The sequence below is a fragment of the Diaphorina citri genome, unplaced genomic scaffold, assembly GCF_000475195.1.
Source record: "Diaphorina citri unplaced genomic scaffold, Diaci psyllid genome assembly version 1.1 scaffold167, whole genome shotgun sequence".
NCBI classification, from domain to species: Eukaryota; Metazoa; Arthropoda; class Insecta; order Hemiptera; family Psyllidae; genus Diaphorina; species Diaphorina citri.
The window spans coordinates 86,554-101,261 of record NW_007377604.1 but is presented as its reverse complement, the minus strand read 5'-3'; positions in this window follow the sequence as shown (position 1 = coordinate 101,261).

Below are 14,708 nucleotides of genomic sequence, written 5' to 3'. Positions count from 1 at the left end.
GCCGTCGGTGTTAGCCCACTTGGACCCAAGGGCCCCGTGAGCATTATAATTGGGATATAGGCCTTCGAGTTGGCCCCCTTGTTTTTTTTTTTTTTTTTTTTTTTTTTTTTCTGAGTGTGTTATGTTGTGAATTAGAAGATCATTTTCAGTGTGAATTATTTATGAATTAGAAGATCATGAATTATTACGAGTTGTGTGTGTTGGAGGGCATTCTAAAAGCAGTATGACATGTGATCTCTGTTATCACTACTGATAACAAACGGCAAGAATGTATAACCAGATCCTGTTTGTGCGAAAAACAACATTATGTGTGTACTTACATAAATAATTATCTTTTTTTTTTTTTACTTTCTATTACATTATAAAACATGGACACAAATTTCAATTGAATGGCTATTGAAAACCTCCCCCCCCCCAAATTGTGACAATTTGACAAACATTTGGAAACACTGAATCTATATTTAGGAATCTAACCCGAAACATTCAAAAAAGCACCAATATATCTCTTGAAAAACACACTATAGCACACAAAAATACATGAAAATTGGAAAATTCTCATGGATATTTACTTACAAGAACTATGTAGATACAAGTATAGGTACGGTACATATAGGTAGATAGGTACAAGAACAATATACAAGCATATACAATTATACATAGGTACAAGAACAATACAAAAAGCATATTGAAAACACTCATACATATAACATAGGAACAAAATACAAGAATACTCGGGCCAAGGTAGGTCATTACACCTATATGGCCGGCTTCTATTCTCAGCTAAGATACATATATATCCCTACACTAAAGATACAAATACCTATGAAGATATTCTATCCCTACAGAAATACAGATACCTCTATGAAGAATTGAAGATACAATAATAACCACGCTACAATAAGATGCCTACTTAGTGGACAGGTAGGTATCATACCTAGTGGACTGACTGTACCGAGTGAATTTATTCTGTACCAAATACATAAGACCTTGTTTAGATCTAGTGAACTGACTGTACCGAGTGAAAATAGTGGTCAAGGCGCTCGCCTGGTAAACAGGAGGGCGTGGGTTCAATCCCAGCCGAGGTATTGAATTTTATCCTCAATGTGGTTAAGGCGCTCGCCTGGTAAACAGGAGGGCGTGGGTTCAATCCCAGCCGAGGTATGGAATTTTATCCTCAATATAATTTGAGAATTTGACCACAATAATAGTAGTAGCCTACTGCTGGAGTAAAGGGACTTTTCAGTCCTATTCGAGCAGTATAAATAAGCACTATTATCATTATTATTATTATTATAAAGTCACTAAGTCTATTCTATTGTCCTCTCTTCTTTCCCATTTTACTCCTCCCCTTCCGTTCTTCTATTGCCCCTCTCCTCTTTTTCCTTCGACCATTTCTTCTACTCTCGTTCCTTCTCTCCTCCCCTCCTCCTTTTCTCAACATCTCCTACTAGATACTCCGCTCTTTTCTCGTCTCTTCTCTTTCGACCTTTCCCCGGTTCTCGTTCTTTCTCCTCCTTCTTCCTAATTTCTCCTACTATCCCAATATTTCCCTCTTCCCTCTCCCTTTTGTATTTTTCTCCTATTTTCCTTCAAAATTTCCTCTCCTCTCTTTTTCTTTCGACGATTTTCTCCAACCCCCTTCTTTCACCTTTCACCTCCTTCCGTTTTCCTTATCGCAGATTCTCCTACTATAAATCCCTACTCCGGTTTTTTCCTCCCCTTCCTTCTCTCTTTTTCGTATTTTCTTCTCTTATTTTCCTCTCCTCTTTCTTTTTCGACTTTTTTCCCCGTTCTTTTTCGTGCTTCCTTCCTCTTCCTTCTCGTCCCAAATCTTTTCTCTCCTCTCTCTCCTTCTTCACTCGTTTTTTCCTTACATCATCTTTCTCTTTCGCTGTTTTTTTTTCAAACCCTCTTCTTTCTCTTTTCCGGCTCTTTCTCCTCTTTTCCTTCTCCCAGTTTCTCCTACTGCCTCAATATTTTCTTCGTTTCCCCTCACTCCCTTTCACATTCAATTTTCCCCTACCTCCTTGGATTTTCTCATTTCCTCCTCTCTCCGTTTCCCCTATTCCTGTATTCTATCTTTCCCCTAACCCCCCCTCTTTCTCTCCTTCCCCACCCCTCTTACAACCTCAGGGTTTTTCCATGTCCCTTCTCCCTATATCTTCTGTTTTCTATCTTCCCCTGACCCCTCTTTCTCTCTTACCCCTGCTGGGGTTTTCCATCTCCAGTTTCCGTTTCCCCTCTTCCGCTTTGCATCTTCCCCTACTTCCTTGGATTTTCCCAGTTCCTCCCTTCTCCATTCCACCTCTTCCTTCTGTTTCATTTCTTCCCCTAACCCCCCTTTATCTCCTTCCTCCCTTTTCCTACCCCCTCGGAGGTTTTCCATCTCCGTTCCCCTAACCCCCCTTTTCTCTCCTTCTCCTACAGCCTCGGGTTTTGACCGAATCATTGAATGACGTATTTTCTTTGTAGGAAAGAAATTGAAGAACATATAAAATATTGTGTATGCTCGTAATCGTTTTTCAAATCAACAATGGATGTCTTTTCTTTGCCGTTTTCCTTCTCTTTTCCTCTTCTTTTTCGTCTTCTTGTTATCGTTAAAAAAAAAACAAGATGGGGGCGAAGAGTTACGGGTGTGTGAAAGACAGAAAGAAGGTTACTGACACCTGTTGGCAACCCTGGAATGAGGGGGATAGGGGGGGTGCCCCCACCTCCGGAGGGGAAATGAGAAAACCCGAGGCTGTAGGAGAAGGAGAGAAAAGGGGGGTTAGGGGAACGGAGATGGAAAACCTCCGAGGGGGTAGGAAAAGGGAGGAAGGAGATAAAGGGGGGTTAGGGGAAGAAATGAAACAGAAGGAAGAGGTGGAATGGAGAAGGGAGGAACTGGGAAAATCCAAGGAAGTAGGGGAAGATGCAAAGCGGAAGAGGGGAAACGGAAACTGGAGATGGAAAACCCCAGCAGGGGTAAGAGGGAAAGAGGGGTAAGGGGAAGATAGAAAACAGAAGATATAGGGGAAAGGGAGATGGAAAAACCCCAGGAGGTAAGAGAAGTGTGGAAGGAGAGAAAGAGGGGGGGTTAGGGGAAAGATAGAATACAGGAATAGGGGAAACGGAGAAAGGAGGAAATGAGAAAATCCAAGGAGGTAGGGGAAGATTGAATGTGAAAGGGAGTGAGGGGAAACGAAGAAAATATTGAGGCAGTAGGAGAAACTGGGAGAAGGAAAAGAGGAGAAAGAGCCGGGCAACCCTGGAAGGAAGGTTTAGGAGGGGGGACGGAAGAATGTCTTTTCTTTATCGAGAGAAAGCTGTTCTTTTATTCTTTCCACTATTTGCGTCGAATTGTGTTGTCAGTGCCGTTTTGAACAGTCCACACCGGAAACATTTGTTTCGCAACAGTTAAGAACAGTTGCGCTAATGTTGCTTAGGTTAAAGGGAACTGAGTGAGAGAGAGTAAATGGAGGGAGATTGAGAATTCGAGGGAGGGAGTGAGAGAGTAAAGGGAAAGAGAGCAAGAGAGAGAGAGAGGGATAGCGTGAAAGGAGGAAGTTACAAGGCACGTAGTTTTGCCAGCTATATTCTCAAAAGGTTTCAGGTTCAAGGCCATAATGTCTACAGAAAATAAAGAAACTTCTCCAAATTGAATAAATCCCAGCGTAAAAGGCGTGGTATAAAAAGCCCCATGTCCTTCAAATGACCTTACCAGTTGAGTAACAGTCACTAATAATAATAAGTTCACATTGAACGATTTTTTTCTTCGTCCCCAAGTTACAATTTTTCCGAATTTTTCTTCGTTGGCAATGCGAACACACTAATTCATGTGTACAGGCCTCACGAAAAGAAGAAGGAGGAGAAGAAGAAAAAGAAGAAGAAGAAGAAGAAAAAACGTAATTTTAAGTGCCACAATAGGGGCGACAGTTTCAAGGAAAAAAAAAAAAAAAACAAGACAATCCGTCTCGAAATGTCGACCAAGTATTGAACAATCTTATTGTTTACAATTTTATAAATCCGCAACAACAAAATAATAATAAAAACAATGTCTACTTAAAACGCCCACACACAAAACCCATTCTTTATCGTTACGGCTTCTGTGTGACCTTTCCTTTCTCAGACGGAAGAGAGAGAGAGAGAAAAGCAGAGGAGGAAGAAGGAGAGAGTGAGAAAAGGGGGAGAGAAAGAGAGAATATAAATGAGGAAAATAATAGAGGAAAAAGACAGAAGAGAGGGGGGAGAGAAGGAGAGGAAGAGGAAGAATAAGACAAAGTAGACAGGGTTGGAGAGAAATGAAAAATGAGGAGAGGAGAGTGGAAAGAGAGAGAGAGAGAGGAGGAGGAGGAGGAGAAAAATAGAGAAGGAGACAGAGAGAGATGGAGAATAGAAAAGAAAGAGAAATAGAGAGAGAATATTACAAAATGCAAAAGGAAATGAGAAAATATCAAGGTTGGAGGGAGAAGGAGGTATTTTAAACCGCGTGTGGGTGTTAGAGAGAGAGAGAGAGAGAGCTTTAAAATTAATGGAGGTGACATGGAGGGGATGAGGATAAGACAAAGAGGAAGGAAAATACAAAAGAGAGAAGAGAAAGGAGAGAGTAAGAGACAGGGAAGCGGAGAAGAAAAGAGTGAGAGATAAGGGGGTGAGAAAAGGAGAGAAGAGAAGGAGGGAGAGAGCCTTTATCAATTCATTCATGGAAAAGAGAAACCTCCCTGTTTCGACTACACAAAACATGAATCTCTATCTTTTTCTCTCTCTCTCCCTCTCTCTCTCCTTCCGGTATTTTCTCTTCCTTCCTCACTCTATCATATTTCCTCTCTCCCTCACTTCCTCTCTCTTTCCTTCTCTTGTCCTTCCTCCCTCTCTATCTCTCCCAGTCTCTCTTCTTCTCCTTCTTTTTCTTTCTCTTCTTCTCCTTTCGTTATTTTCTCTTTCTCCCTCACTTTATCACATTTTATTCCACCCCTGAAATCCAATATTCATCTCTGTTCTCCACAGCTTCTTCCTCCCTCTCCTCGTTCTTACTATATACTTTTCTTTAGTCCTTCGTCTCTCTCTTCCTTTTCTCCGTCTCTCTCTCCCTCTCTCTTCCTTTTCTCCATCTCTGTTCCTCTCAGCTTCTCACCACGTGTTTTTCCACCCTTTTCACAAAGTTCAAGGTCGAACTGACCATGGAAAAGAGAAACCTCCCTGTTTCGACTACACAAAACATGAGTCTCTCTCTTCTCTCTTTAGCATTTCCCTTCCTCTTTTTACTTCCTTTTCTCTTACCCTTACCCTCTCCACTGATTTTAATAGTTCTCTCTTTCTCTCTCTCTCCCTTTTTCTCTCCCCCCCTCTCTCTCTCCTTTCGGTATTTTCTCTTCCTTCCTCACTCTATCATATTTCCTTTCCCCCTCTCCCTCACTCCTTCTCTCTTTCCTTCTCTTGTCCTCCCTCCCTCTCTATCTCTTCTCTTTCTTTTTCTCCTTTCGATATTTTCTCTTCCTTCCTCACTTTATCACATTTTCTTCCACCCCTGAAATCCAATATTCATCTCTGTTCTCCACAGCTTCTTCCTCCCTCTCCTCGTTCTTACTATATATACTTTTCTTCAGTCCCTTCTCTCTCTCTCTCTCTCTCTCTCTCTTCCTTTTCTCCGTCTCTCTCTCTCCCTCTCTCTTTCTCTCTTCCTTTTCTCCATCTCTGTTCCTCTCAGCTTCTCACCACGTGTTTTTCCACCCTTTTCACAAAGTTCAAGGTCGAACTGACAAAGATAGGCTCTGGTGGAGAAAGAGAGGAGAGAGAAAAACAATAATGGGGAAATGTATGGAGAAATACGAGTAGAAGAAGGAGAGAAAAGAGAAATCGAGGGGGTGCTGGAAATTAGAAGAGACAACAGAGGAAGAACACGAAGAAGAGATGAGAAGAAAAGACAGAAGGAGACATTGGAGACAAGAACTGGGAAAGGAGACGAAAAAGAAAAAGGAGAGAGATAAGGAACTGAAGAAAAGTACACAGTAAAAGAGGAGAAACAGGAAAAGATGGGAATAAGAAAGGAAGTAAAGAAGGAAAAGGAAACCAAGGAAAAGGACAATCGAAAAAGGAGGATGATACGGGAGATACGGGAACAATAGGCGATAGTTAGAAGAGAAGATAACGGAAGAAGATTGAGGAAAGAGGAGACACAGGAATAGAAGGAGAAAAGAGCGTAACTGAGGAAGAAGAAGAGAGAGAAGGGAGTAAGCAAGAAGAGGAAAAACAGAAGGCGTAAAGATAAAGAGGAGAGAGATGAACGAAAATGGGGAAAGCAGAGGGAAAAAGAAACAAAGGACGGAACGAGAAGAGAAGAAAGAGGAAAGTGAAGAGAGGAAAAGAGGAGTGACAAGAAGATAGAGATGAAAGGGAGGTAAAGAACGAGGTAGGAAGAACAAGGAGGGAGCGAAGAGAGATGTATCAAAATTCAGCTTGAGGATTATCCGTTGCCATGACAACAAGTACATTGTGACGTCAGCACACTACACAAATATGGACGGTTTCTTTTTTTCCGCACAGAAAAGGACAACATGGAAAAAAGGAGAACTTACGAAAAAAAAAAGTAAAAATTACGCCCATATTAGGAAGAGAGTTCCCAAAAGAGAAGAGGAAAAAATAAAGAATCAGAGGAAAATCATGGAAAAAAAGAGAACTTACTCAACTTACGAAAAAAATAAATAAATCCAAAATAGGGAAAGAGTTTCCAAAAGAAGAAGAAGAAGAAGAAGAAGAAGAAGAAGAAGAAGAAGAAGAAGAAGAAGAAGAAGAAGAAGAAGATGAAGAAGAAAAAGAACAGTGGAAAATCAATCCTAAAGAAAGATGCAAAAGAATTGCCCAAATACCTACTGGCGGTAAATGGAGAAAATTTTCGGAAGGAGAAGAAACCTCAAGATATTAGTCCGTGGAAAAATCAATCCAAAGATACGAAAGGAGAAAGAAAGATAGAAAAACAGAATGAGCCAGAGTAAAAACAAGAGAGATCTCAAGTTCAGTAAAACCATGTAAAAAGAAAGGAGGAAAGACAAAAGTTCTAAAAGAAATGGATTGAAAATGTGAAGATAATGAAGGGCAGAAGGGGACACAAAGTTTGACCTTGCCCAAGAAAGGAGACATTTGTAAAACATTGTTTCTCAACAATCCAGAAATGTTTCTTGCAACAATCTAGCAACTTTTTTACTCTCCCGACTTATTTCTGGCCATTTTTCATAATTTTTCTTGTCTTGTAATATGTACTAGGGTTTTCCCTTGAAAGTTGCTCAACATTCGAAACATTTGTTTCGCAACTGTTCTTAACTGTTGCGAAACAAATGTTTCCGGTGTGGACTGTTCAAAACGGCACTGACAACACAATTCGACGCAAATAGTGTATTTCGGCAGTATAAACAGGGTATATTCTGTTCTAGTGGATAGCTGGTATTAGGTATCAAGGTATCATATACTTAAACAGCGTTTTACGAAGTCGGAGTTGGCCTCAACAGTCCTATTCGACCAGGATCAACAAGGTATACATATTCTAATCTTTTGGCGAAGGGACCTTTTAGTCCTAATCGAGCAGTACACACGCCTCGGTGGTGTAGTGGTCAAGGCGCTCGCCTGGTAAACAGGAGGGCGTGGGTTCAATCCCAGCCGAGGTATTGAATTTTATCCTCAATATAATTTGAGAATTTGACCACAATAATAGTAGTAGCCTACTGCTGGAGAAAAGGGACTTTTCAGTCCTATTCGAGCAGTATAAATAAGCACTATTATTATTAATATTATTATTATTATTATTATTATTATTATTATTATTATTATTATTATTATTATTATTATTATTATTAGGCGATAGGTAGTTAGAAGAGAAGATAACGAAAGAAGATTGAGGAAAGAGGAGACACAGGAATAGAAGGAGAAAAGAGCGTAACTGGGGAAGAAGAAGAAGAAGAAGAGAGAGAAGGGAGTAAGCAAGAAGAGGAAAAACAGAAGGCGTAAAGATAAAGAGGAGAGAGATGAACGAAAATGGGGAAAGAAGAGGGAAAAAGAAACAAAGGACAGAACGAGAAGAGAAGAAAAAGGAAAGAGAAGAGAGGAAAAGAGGAGTGACAAGAAGAGAAGAAAGGGAGGTAAAGAACGAGGTAGGAAGAACAAGGAGGGAGCGAAGAGAGATGTATCAAAATTCAGCTTGAGGATTATCCGTTGCCATGACAACAAGTACATTGTGACGTCAGCACACAACACAAATATGGACGGTTTCTTTTTTCCGCACAAAAAAGGGCAACATGGAAAAAAGAAGAACTTACGAAAAAAAAAAAAGTAAAAATTACGCCTATATTAGGAAGAGAGTTCCCAAAAGAGAAGAGGAAAAAATAAAGAAACAGAGGAAAATCATGGAAAAAAAAGAACTTACGAAAAAAAAGAAAAAATAAATAAACCCAAAATAGGGAGAGAGTTTCCAAAAGAAGAAGAAAAAGAACAGTGGAAAATCAATCCTAAAGAAAGATGTAAAAGAATTGCCCAAATACCTACTGGCGGTAAATTGAGAAAATTTTCGGAAGGAGAGGAAACCTCAAGGTATTAGTCCGTGGAAAAATCAATCCAAAGATACGAAAGGAGAAAGAGAATGAGCCAGAGTAAAAACAAGAGAGATCTCAAGTTAAGTAAAACCATGTAAAAAGAAAGGAGGAAAGACAAAAGTTCTAAAAGAAATGGATTGAAAATGTGAAGATAATGAAGGGCAGAAGGGGACACAAAGTTTGACCTTGCCCAAGAAAGGAGACATTTGTAAAACATTGTTTCTCAACAATCCAGAAATGTTTCTTGCAACAATCTAGCAACTTTTTTACTCTCCCGACTTATTTCTGGCCATTTTTCATATTTTTTTTCTTGTCTTGTAATATGTACTAGAGTTTTCCCTTGAAAGTTGCTCAACATTCGAAACATTTGTCTCGCAACATTAGCGCAACTGTTCTTAACTGTTGCGAAACAAATGTTTCCGGTGTGGACTGTTCAAAACGGCACTGACAACACAATTCGACGCAAATAGTGAGTTTTATTTTATTATTATTTAATATTTGTTTAAGTACCTACACCTACCTACCTTTTTAGTTGAACAAGAGTATGCACCCAATAAGGATACAATTTTTCCATCGTAGCTAATTATGGTAAGAGTAAATTTTGACCTCAGAGCAAGAGTTCTGATAAGTGTTACCAAATAATTAGGTAGTAAATTTGGAGGTTAAAGTTCCGATAAGCTCATTATTGAAGTCAACAAAGTAAATAACAGATTGCTTAGAAATAATGTTTAAATTGCATAACAAAAATTAAACGCAAAATTACGAATGCATTAATAAAACAGCGCATTAGTTTGTACCTATTGCATTTTGTATAACAATTCCCTAAAAGTCCAATCTTCATACTTTGGACCTCCCTGTTCAATGTTTAGAGTTTGTTTATGTTTAACAACGGAAAATTACGAATGCATTAATAAAACAGCGCATTAGATTGTATTGCATTTTGTATAACAATTCCCTAAAAGTCCAATCTTCATACTTTTGACCTCCCTGTTTAATGTTTATGTTTAATCAAAGTTTTGGGCAAACAAATGCGGAATTGTTTGACATCCCCTGTGTCAATATCCCATTTACCACTATATAATCAAAGTTTTGGGCAAACAAATGCGGAATTATTTGACATCCCTTGTGTCAATATCCCATTTACCACTATATTTCCATTAATAACTCGTCAGGCCGTATATCTGCCTCCCTTAACCCTTAAACCTGAAAGTTAATCACGTGAAAGCGGGGACAGTTTATATCCATTATTTCTGCATTTATGAATTTCACCCCCTATTATTTGTATCTGCACAAATCTGTGTGTTACACATACCTATGTGTTGTAAATGTTATTTTATTTAATAATCTAGAGATTCTATGGCAATCTAGGGTTTTGTCCAAAATAGTTGAGAGTATTGTTTGGGTTTGGAAATAATACCCCTGCAGACGAGATTCCTCCATACAATGTAAATGGACTGTGGTCGTCTATAATTCGGAAACATAAGTTAGTTTTGTCTGAAGATTTATATTCATCGTGGTCAAATTCCATTACCTTTTGGTTTTGATGATGGAATGAATCTTGAGAGCCCCTTTCAATGGCAAAATGAATTAAGTAATGAAATACCCATTTACGTCTATTGAAAGGATACCTATGTGCCTAATAAGTGATAGATAGGTATAGATACGTAGTACCTACGCACACAACTGTAATGACATCTAATAGGTTATGGGAGTTTGCTGAATTCCTGTGTAAGTTATTCGATCGGAAATTGTCAAAAATTGAAACGGACAAGGACTCTAGTTGGGGTTTTCTTGGTAAAATCGGGGGGGTTGGTGGTATCTTTTTATGTTTAACAGTTTAACATGGGTATGACATTTAACACTCTCTCTTTGGTGGTATCTTTTTATGTTTAACATGGGTATGACATTTAACACTCTCTCTTTTTGTGGTGAGACAACAGGGGTTTCATTGCGTTCTCACACATTCGTTATTGAATTAACACTTTTCAATTTTCATTGATGTTTAGAATTCTCAGAAACCCCTGGAAATCTCTGTTAGCTTTCTACTGATAGATAGGTATAGATACGTAGTACCTACGCACACAACTGTAATGGGAGTTATAGGTTATGGGAGTTTGCTGAATTCCTGTGTAAGTTATTCGGTAGGAAATTGTCAAAAATTGAAACGGAGAAGGACTCGAGTTGGGGTTTTCTTGGTAAAATCGGGGGGGTTGGTGGTATCTTTTTGTGTTTAACATGGGTATGACATTTAACACTCTCTCTTTTTGTGGTGAGACAACAGGGGTTTTATTGGGTTCCCACACATTCGTTATTGAATTAACACTTTTCAATTATCATTGATGTTTAGAATTCTCAGAAACCTCTGGAAATCTCTGTTAGCTTTCTAAGGGATTTCTCAGAATATCTATCTTGTGTAGGACCGTAGGGGTTTACATTGGAATTAATTGGATTTAAAATTTTACTTGTAGATGTTGAATTCCATCAATAATAGATAAATACCTACATAGATAATAAAATTAATTCTCATTGAATTCTGCGAAGACACTAAAAAATGCAGATAGCTCTATCTTTATTGCTTTCTTAATAGATCAGTTGCGCTTATCTTCTCTTGTTTGTTGTTTGCGTGTTTCTGACTGACTTCAAGCTCTTCTTTCTCTTTTCTTCATCGAAGATTCTCGTTTCATCTCTGCATGTCTCCTTCCTTTATCATCTTATATAGTATATAAGAGTTTTGATAGAGGGAATTGTAACTGCTTAAGGTCTTATCGTCCCGAAATCGAAGAGAGAAGGAAGACAAGATAGGAGAAAGCCAGCCGTTCCGCGAGAACGAACATTATCCGTTCAGGATAAAATCCGCCCCGGGCAGGAATCGAACCAGCGCCTTGCGCTTACAAGGCAGACGCACTACCAACTAAGCTAACTAGGCCGGACTTGAAGTTTTTTGTTCTTTAAGAATGCTTCGAGACTGTTCCGATATGGTCTTCGAGCTATCTCAGAGGTCATTTGACTGTACCATAAGATTGTAGACCATGGTAGACCTCAGCCTTAGAGAGAAGTTCTTCGGAGTCATTGTTGGAAACACAGATAACTTATTTGCGGATACATAAATTAAATTTACATATGCTTCCTTAGTACTCATTATTCACTATGTCTAGCACAGGGTTTTCCAACTTCCATGTGTATGCGGGCCACATGCTACATTGGCAGGTATTTCGCGGGCCACATACACAGGTTAGGAGGCCCGTATCCAGGATTTTCTTGAGGGGAGATTGTGGATGCTTAAGATGGTTTACACTTTCGGATTCCACCCCATAGTAAAAGAGAAAAAATGAAGCCCGATGGGACTCACCCAAAAAGCTTTGCGGGCCACAAAAAAAAAGGTCTGGCGGGCCACATGTGGGCGGGCCGCTAGTTGGAAATTGCTGGGCTAGCACATGCCTTTGGAATTTGCAATTCATGGCCCCAGGGGCTTCGTAGAGGTGTGTGTGTCCACACATAGGTTTTAAGCCTGATGGTACATACTTTTAACTTTTATTAGAATAATTACACTTTCGGATTCCACCCCATAGTAAAAGAGCAAAAATGAAGCCGGATGGGACTCACCCAAAAAGCTTCGCGGGCCACAAAAAAAAGGTCTAGCGGGCCACAAGTGGGCGGGCCGCTAGTTGGAAATTGCTGGGCTAGCACATGCCTTTGGAATTTGCAATTGATGGCCCCAGGGGCTTCGTAGAGGTGTGTGTGTCCACACATAGGTTTTAAGCCTGATGGTACATACTTTTAACTTTTATTAGAATAATCCTATGTACGTAGATATATGAAACATTTATAACATTATTCTAGGGTTATCTGAAATGAAAGCTCGTGCTCGCAATACCATCATAACTTTTTGCTTTCTATTTTCTATAGTTGCGAGAAGTTTTATGATAACATTTATGTCCCCGTGAATTCTTCACTGTTAGTGTGTCCCTCACTATGTTGAGACGCCGGTTATGCTGGTGGTCTGCATTCACGGGCTCCCAACGACACCTGAAACTAGAAGACTGAAACTCTGGGAAGAAGCAACAGGAAACCCAAACCTACAGGAAGAACTTGCGAATGGACACCAACTCCAATATCCTGTTTGGAAGACTCTGAACCGACTCAGGACGGGAGTGACCCGTTGTAAAGTTAACCTAAGGAAGTGGGGCTACACAGATGAGGACGCATGTGCTTGTGGATCAATCCAGAGCGAGGCTCACCTTCTCACTTGACCTGACCTCCCCGAAACTTGCACCATGGAGGATCTGTCTGCAAGTCGCAAACGACAGAGCAGTTGCAGTGACTAGATACTGGATGAACAAGATCTAAACAACTTGACAACAATGGTGATCCGGACTCGGAAAGTAAGTAGTAGTAAGAGGGTGAGTTTAGTCATTTCTATGCCAAGTTAACGAAACCATGCAAAAACAAATCAGTCTTCTTTTTTCCCTACTTTTTTTGCCTCAATTTTTTATTTAATCCAATCTGATTAATCCTCACCTTTCCATTTGGGACATTTTGTTTCGCTGTCGTTTTTGTCACCCCTTCACAATTCTACCTTTCTTCAATGACCCCCTCTTTTCAGCCCATCTTCTCTTTGTGTGAAAGAGGGTTTATAGAGCCGGCAACTAGCTTCATATCAATTCCATATGGTTCTGTATAAGCACAGGGAAGTCAAAAATAATAATGCTCTTATGACCTGCATTTTACTTGAACGGAAAGAAGAATAAACAAAAATATTTTTTTCAGCATAAAATCACAACGAAATCCATTTTTCTCCTGAATTCTACACTGTTAGTGTGTCCCTCACTATGTTGAGACGCCGGCAACTAGCTTCATATCAATCCATATGGTTCTGTATAAGCACAGGGAGGTCAAAAATAATAATGCCCTTATGACCTGCATTTTACTTGAACGGAAAGAAGAATAAACAAATATATTTTTTCAGCATAAAATCACAACGAAATCCATTTTTCTCCATCTGGTATTAAGCATACGCCATTCCCTCTTTCTCTCTCTTTCATCCTTAATCCTTTTTCCACACTCATTCCTCTCTGTCTCTCTCTCTCTCTCTCTTATACAAACAAATTCGATAACCCTTTCAAATTCAATCTTTTTTTCGCCAGCATTATATATGCGTATGCAACAAGTTAGAGGGAGAAAAGGAACGAAGACTACAATATAAAATATTTTTTATTATATTCCTTCCCTCCTCCTCCTCCTCTCTCTCTCTCTCTCTCTCTCTCTCAAAAATGCAGCTATAAATATATTATTGTGTAGAATATTTTTGACCCCGATATCAATTCGACTGTGCAGCCCTTCGCCCTTCTTTTCTCTCTCTCTCTTTATCCCTCCTTTTCTCTCCTTATCCCTCCCCACTCTTAACCTTACGAAAACTTTCACCCCCCTCCCCTCCTCCCCCTCTTTTCCTTTCCCTATTGTAACAAAATTTAAAAGCTTTTCCTCTTCGTTTTTACTTTCCTTATCCTATAGGAAGGAAAGTAATGTAATCGGGTCAAATTTTCGATGGTCAGTTTTAAATGCCAAAACACGTTTTGAGGTCCCTAGAGCCTAAATCCAAAGTTTGGTCCGTGTGTGTGTGTCCGTCTGTCTGTAAACAAAATATCTCGAGAACGGTAAGAGCTAGAGACTTGAAATTTGTCATATGTATAGCTGCCAAATGTGACAAGGATGCGACACGAAACTTTTGGTTAAGATCGGTGCATTGGTTGGCGGCATTTTACCGCTTTTTGGCGTGACAAGAGTGAGACACGAAACTTTTGGTTAAGATCGGTGCAACGGTTGGCGGCATTTTACCGCTTTTTGGCGGTTTTCGGTGTCGTTTGACAATATCTCGGGAACGGTATGAGCTAGAGGCTTGAAATTTGGTATGCAGTTCAAAAATGTGACAAAGATGCAACAGAAAACGTTTAGTTGAGATAGGTGCTGCGCTTGGCGGTATTTTGACCGCTTTTGGACGGTTTTCAGCTATACCAACTAAACGGTTAGAGATAGAATAGAATAGAATAGAATATACCTTGTTTATCCTGCCCGAATAGGACTGAAAAGTCCCTTTACCCCAGCAGTCTAAACAAGGTCTCGTATATTTGATGGGTTAAAGAATAATACATA